Raw genomic sequence first — 6,847 nt, forward strand, 5'->3', positions numbered from 1 at the left:
TGGGCCAGAGCGAAAAGCGCTGTAAAGGAGAGACCTCCGTTCCCTCGGAAGTGGGTGGTCTCGTTGCCCAGCGAGTGCCAACGGCCCAAGAGGAGTTAGAAAGGGGAGACCTGCACCCTTCTGACAGGGAGAGGTCAACGGCCCGGGGCATTTTAAAGGCTAGGTCCTAAGGAGCTCAAACCCACAGAGACCTCAACCCGTTTTAAAGGGGGTTCGCTCCGCCTCAGCTATGGAAGGGACCCATAAAGCATTTTGGTTGGCAAGGAATGGACCTTGATCCTTGTTTACAGGGAGGTCCTTTTACCGGGCACCTGAAGGGGGATTAAGCCTGTGAGGAGAAGTGTCGAACCCGATCCCTCGGTACAGGGGTGCGGTGTGTGCTGTGTGTGCGGTGTGTGCAGCCGTTGGCCGTGGCTTTTTCTTCCCTTTTCCTGCAGTTTCTTTGGTGCTTGTGTCGTCTTGTCCATTTTGTCCTTTGAGTTGCTAGAAAGAGAGAGGTGAAGCGGGTTAGCTGTGGCTCAGTAGAGAGCACGTGTACAAGGTAGATTCAGATGACATTGGCAAGGTACTCGGCCCTGCCGGAAATTACCCTAATTCCTACTTTTCGGCACCGATCTCTTTCAGAGCGCAGGAGAGCTTGCGGCAGAAGGCGGGTCCAGGTGGATGCAGAGGACGCGGGCTTTGACTTGGCTGAGTGCGTGAGTGAGGAGGTCACGGGACAGCTAGTAGGGCAAACCCTGAACCCTCTCAAGAGGCTGGTTTCTAGAACTATCTTCCAAATGGCAGTGTTACCTTGTGAAAGGCAGGGAAAGGTCCACACCCTAGTTAGAGGGAGCTCACTTTGGACCTTGGCGTGAAGAGGGCCGATGCAGAGAGGAGAAAAGGGAAAGCGACCTGAACCCTGATTACAGGGCAGTCACCTTTTCTTTAGTAAAAATACACCTCCTTTACACGGTGGGGGCGGGGGGAGTCCCCAACGTGAAAAGATCTGGAAATGAACAGGTAAGGGAGGGATCCTGCTGCGTGTCCCCTTTCCAATCAATCCTCCGTCCCTCAGCGACACCCTTCCCGACTTACCTCCTACCCCACCAAGAAAATGACAACTTTGTGCCCCCTACCTTTACCAGAAAAGACCCTTCTTACTTGTGACGCGGTCCTGTTAGTAAGGTTAGGTGCACCCACGTGCCGGCTCTGAATACCACCGCATCTACCTACAACATCTCAACATGAACACATTTCAGAAAGGACCGCCACCTCAATCTCTTCCAACGTAGCCCGAGGAATCTCCTCTCTTTATCACCAAAGAGACACAAGGCCAGGAATTCGGACACAACTAACGGAGCTGTCCGAATCCCTACAGTTGACGCTCGTCAGTCCGACAGTGTTCTTTCTTGTGCACAAGAAAACAAAGGGGAAAGTTGTGGTTGGTTGAGCGGTGTAAATTGGGCAGGGCAAAAGGACTTGAGGAAGGATTACACGGAAGTGAGGGTCCGAAAGGAGCCCCCCACCTCCCCTGTTCATTTCAAGACTTTGTGACGTTTGCTTGGTTGGGCCATTTCTTGGCTTTTTTGAGAAAAGGGGCGAATTTTCCACGGCCTCCGCCATCCCCTTACAGCCGCCCCTTCGCCACACCATGTTCCATCTGACCGGGATAGGTCCCAAGTAAGATTTCACTTCAAATCTCTAAAAAGCCAAGTAGAAATCATTCTGTGGGAATTTACTGTGACTAAGAGAAACAGAAGTTCAACCCTTCTCAAGTGGTGGAGGGTCGGGGAGAGTCGCTAAGCCACAGGCACAGAAAGGCTCCCCTAGCTTAAGCGTGAGAGGTATAAGACCTTACACCCTGGTTACAGGGCAGTCATTTTGCCGGGCGTGTCAAAGTGACCTGTGGCTTAATTTGCATGGCAAAGGAGACCGAAACCCTCCTTACAGGGTGGTCCTTAAGCCAGGGGCCTTCCAATGGGCCAGAGCGAAAAGCGCTGTAAAGGAGAGACCTCCGTTCCCTCGGAAGTGGGTGGTCTCGTTGCCCAGCGAGTGCCAACGGCCCAAGAGGAGTTAGAAAGGGGAGACCTGCACCCTTCTGACAGGGAGAGGTCAACGGCCCGGGGCATTTTAAAGGCTAGGTCCTAAGGAGCTCAAACCCACAGAGACCTCAACCCGTTTTAAAGGGGGCTCGCTCCTCCTCAGCTATGGAAGGGACCCATAAAGCATTTTGGTTGGCAAGGAATGGACCTTGATCCTTGTTTACAGGGAGGTCCTTTTACCGGGCAGCTGAAGGGGGATTAAGCCTCTGAGGAGAAGTGTCGAACCCGATCCCTCGGTACAGGGGCGCGGTGTGTGCTGTATGTGCGGTGTGTGCAGCCGTTGGCCGTGGCTTTTTCTTCCCTTTTCCTGCAGTTTCTTTGGTGCTTGTGTCGTCTTGTCCATTTTGTCCTTTGAGTTGCTAGAAAGAGAGAGGTGAAGCGGGTTAGGTGTGGCTCAGTAGAAAGCACGTGTACAAGGTAGATTCAGATGACATTGGCAAGGTACTCGGCCCTGCCGGAAATTACCCTAATTCCTACTTTTCGGCACCGATCTCTTTCAGAGCGCAGGAGAGCTTGCGGCAGAAGGCGGGTCCAGGTGGATGCAGAGGACGCGGGCTTTGACTTGGCTGAGTGCGTGAGTGAGGAGGGCACGGGACAGCTAGTAGGGCAAACCCTGAACCCTCTCAAGAGGCTGGTTTCTAGAACTATCTTCCAAATGGCAGTGTTACCTTGTGAAAGGCAGGGAAAAATCCACACCCTAGTTAGAGGGAGCTCACTTTGGACCTTGGCGTGAAGAGGGCCGATGCAGAGAGGAGAAAAGGGAAAGCGACCTGAACCCTGATTACAGGGCAGTCACCTTTTCTTTAGTAAAAATACACCTCCTTTACACGGTGGGGGCGGGGGGAGTCCCCAACGTGAAAAGATCTGGAAATGAACAGGTAAGGGAGGGATCCTGCTGCGTGTCCCCTTTCCAATCAATCCTCCGTCCCTCAGCGACACCCTTCCCGACTTACCTCCTACCCCACCAAGAAAATGACAACTTTGTGCCCTCTACCTTTACCAGAAAAGACCCTTCTTACTTGTGACGCGGTCCTGTTAGTAAGGTTAGGTGCACCCACGTGCCGGCTCTGAATACCACCGCATCTACCTACAACATCTCAACATGAACACATTTCAGAAAGGACCGCCACCTCAATCTCTTCCAACGTAGCCCGAGGAATCTCCTCTCTTTATCACCAAAGAGACACAAGGCCAGGAATTCGGACACAACTAACGGAGCTGTCCGAATCCCTACAGTTGACGCTCGTCAGTCCGACAGTGTTCTTTCTTGTGCACAAGAAAACAAAGGGTGAAAGTTGTGGTTGGTTGAGCGGTGTAAATTGGGCAGGGCAAAAGGACTTGAGGAAGGATTACACGGAAGTGAGGGTCCGAAAGGAGCCCCCCACCTCCCCTGTTCATTTCCAGACTTTGTGACGTTTGCTTGGTTGGGCCATTTCTTGGCTTTTTTGAGAAAAGGGGCGAATTTTCCACGGCCTCCGCCATCCCCTTACAGCCGCCCCTTCGCCACACCATGTTCCATCTGACCGGGATAGGTCCCAAGTAAGATTTCACTTCAAATCTCTAAAAAGCCGAGTAGAAATCATTCTGTGGGAATTTACTGTGACTAAGAGAAACAGAAGTTCAACCCTTCTCAAGTGGTGGAGGGTCCGGGGGAGTCGCTAAGCCACAGGCACAGAAAGGCTCCCCTAGCTTAAGCGTGAGAGGTATAAGACCTTACACCCTGGTTACAGGGCAGTCATTTTGCCGGGCGTGTCAAAGTGACCTGTGGCTTAATTTGCATGGCAAAGGAGACCGAAACCCTCCGTACAGGGTGGTCCTTAAGCCAGGGGCCTTCCAATGGGCCAGAGCGAAAAGCGCTGTAAAGGAGAGACCTCCGTTCCCTCGGAAGTGGGTGGTGTCGTTGCCCAGCGAGTGCCAACGGCCCAAGAGGAGTTAGAAAAGGGAGACCTGCACCCTTCTGACAGGGAGAGGTCAACGGCCCGGGGCATTTTAAAGGCTAGGTCCTAAGGAGTTCAAACCCACAGAGACCTCAACCCTTTTTAAAGGGGGTTCGCTCCGCCTCAGCTATGGAAGGGACCCATAAAGCATTTTGGTTGGCAAGGAATGGACCGTGATCCTTGTTTACAGGGAGGTCCTTTTACCGGGCAGCTGAAGGGGGATTAAGCCTGTGAGGAGAAGTGTCGAACCCGATCCCTCGGTACAGGGGTGCGGTGTGTGCGGTGTGTGCAGCCGTTGGCCGTGGCTTTTTCTTCCCCTTTTCCTGCAGTTTCTTTGGTGCTTGTGTCGTCTTGTCCATTTTGTCCTTTGAGTTGCTAGAAAGAGAGAGGTGAAGCGGGTTAGCTGTGGCTCAGTAGAGAGCACGTGTACAAGGTAGATTCAGATGACATTGGCAAGGTACTCGGCCCTGCCGGAAATTACCCTAATTCCTACTTTTCGGCACCGATCTCTTTCAGAGCGCAGGAGAGCTTGCGGCAGAAGGCGGGTCCAGGTGGATGCAGAGGACGCGGGCTTTGACTTGGCTGAGTGCGTGAGTGAGGAGGTCACGGGACAGCTAGTAGGGCAAACCCTGAACCCTCTCAAGAGGCTGGTTTCTAGAACTATCTTCCAAATGGCAGTGTTACCTTGTGAAAGGCAGGGAAAGACCCAGACCCTAGTTAGAGGGAGCTGACTTTGGACCTTGGCGTGAAGAGGGCCGATGCAGAGAGGAGAAAAGGGAAAGCGACCTGAACCCTGATTACAGGGCAGTCACCCTTTCTTTAATATAATACACCTCCTTTACACAATGATGGTGGGGGGAGTCCTGAATGTGAAAAGATCTGGAAATGAACAGGTAAGGGAGGTCTCCTGCTGAGTGTCCCCTTTCCAATCAATCCTCCGTCCCTCAGCGACACCCTTCCCGACTTACCTCCTACCCCACCAAGAAATGACAACTTTGTGCCCCCTACCTTTACCAGAAAAGACCCCTTTTACTTGTGACGCGGTCCTGTTAGTAGGGTTAGGTGCACCCACGTGCCGGCTCTGAATACCACCGCATCTACCTACAACATCTCAACATGAACACATTTCAGAAAGGACCGCCACCTCAATCTCTTCCAACGTAGCCCGAGGAATCTCCTCTCTTTATCACCAAAGAGACACAAGGCCAGGAATTCGGACACAACAAACGGAGCTGTCCGAATCCCTACAGCTAACGCTCGTCAGTCCGACAGTGTTCTTTCTTGTGCACAAGAAAACAAAGGGGAAAGTTGTGGTTGGTTGAGCGGTGTAAATTGGGCAGGGCAAAAGGACTTGAGGAAGGATTACATGGAAGTGAGGGTCCGAAAGGAGCCCCCCACCTCCCCTGTTCATTTCCAGACTTTGTGACGTTTGCTTGGTTGGGCCATTTCTTGGCTTTTTTGAGAAAAGGGGCGAATTTTCCACGGCCTCCGCCATCCCCTTACAGCCGCTCCTTCGCCACACCATGTTCCATCTGACCGGGATAGGTCCCAAATAAGATTTCACTTCAAATCTCAAAAAAGCCAAGTAGAAATCATTCTGTGGGAATTTACTGTGACTAAGAGAAACAGAAGTTCAACCCTTCTCAAGTGGTGGAGGGTCCGGGGGAGGCGCTAAGCCACAGGCACAGAAAGGCTCCCCTAGCTTAAGCGTGAGAGGTATAAGACCTTTACACCCTGGTTACAGGGCAGTCATTTTGCCGGGCGTGTCAAAGTGACCTGTGGCTTAATTTGCATGGCAAAGGAGACCGAAACCCTCCTTACAGGGTGGTCCTTAAGCCAGGGGCCTTCCAATGGGCCAGAGCGAAAAGCGCTGTAAAGGAGAGACCTCCGTTCCCTCGGAAGTGGGTGGTCTCGTTGCCCAGCGAGTGCCAACGGCCCAAGAGGAGTTAGAAAGGGGAGACCTGCACCCTTCTGACAGGGAGAGGTCAACGGCCCGGGGCATTTTAAAGGCTAGGTCCTAAGGAGCTCAAACTCACAGAGACCTCAACCCGTTTTAAAGGGGGCTCGCTCCTCCTCAGCTATGGAAGGGACCCATAAAGCATTTTGGTTGGCAAGGAATGGACCTTGATCCTTGTTTACAGGGAGGTCCTTTTACCGGGCAGCTGAAGGGGGATTAAGCCTGTGAGGAGAAGTGTCGAACCCGATCCCTCGGTACAGGGGTGCGGTGTGTGCTGTGTGTGCGGTGTGTGCAGCCGTTGGCCGTGGCTTTTTCTTCCCTTTTCCTGCAGTTTCTTTGGTGCTTGTGTCGTCTTGTCCATTTTGTCCTTTGAGTTGCTAGAAAGAGAGAGGTGAAGCGGGTTAGGTGTGGCTCAGTAGAGAGCACGTGTACAAGGTAGATTCAGATGACATTGGCAAGGTACTCGGCCCTGCCGGAAATTACCCTAATTCCTACTTTTCGGCACCGATCTCTTTCAGAGCGCAGGAGAGCTTGCGGCAGAAGGCGGGTCCAGGTGGATGCAGAGGACGCGGGCTTTGACTTGGCTGAGTGCGTGAGTGAGGAGGGCACGGGACAGCTAGTAGGGCAAACCCTGAACCCTCTCAAGAGGCTGGTTTCTAGAACTATCTTCCAAATGGCAGTGTTACCTTGTGAAAGGCAGGGAAAGACCCACACCCTAGTTAGAGGGAGCTGACTTTGGACCTTGGCGTGAAGAGGGCCGATGCAGAGAGGAGAAAAGGGAAAGCGACCTGAACCCTGATTACAGGGCAGTCACCTTTTCTTTAGTAAAAATACACCTCCTTTACATGATGGGGGCGGGGGGAGTCCCC

At 52.7% G+C, this 6,847-nt stretch overlaps 1 long non-coding RNA gene across 1 annotated transcript; it reads right to left on the reverse strand.

Moving 5' to 3' along the window:
• Positions 1-2,323: 2,323 nt before the first annotated feature.
• Positions 2,324-6,580, reverse strand: LOC135979331 (uncharacterized). Its single transcript, XR_010596662.1, has 4 exons — positions 6,462-6,580; positions 4,503-6,355; positions 2,550-4,396; positions 2,324-2,443 (listed from the first exon to the last, which is right to left on the reverse strand). It is a non-coding gene; the product is annotated as an uncharacterized LOC135979331 (long non-coding RNA).
• Between the last annotated feature and the right edge of the window lie 267 nt (positions 6,581-6,847).

Source organism: Chrysemys picta, unplaced genomic scaffold, assembly GCF_011386835.1.
Source record: "Chrysemys picta bellii isolate R12L10 unplaced genomic scaffold, ASM1138683v2 scaf770, whole genome shotgun sequence".
In the NCBI taxonomy this organism is placed as follows: Eukaryota; Metazoa; Chordata; order Testudines; family Emydidae; genus Chrysemys; species Chrysemys picta.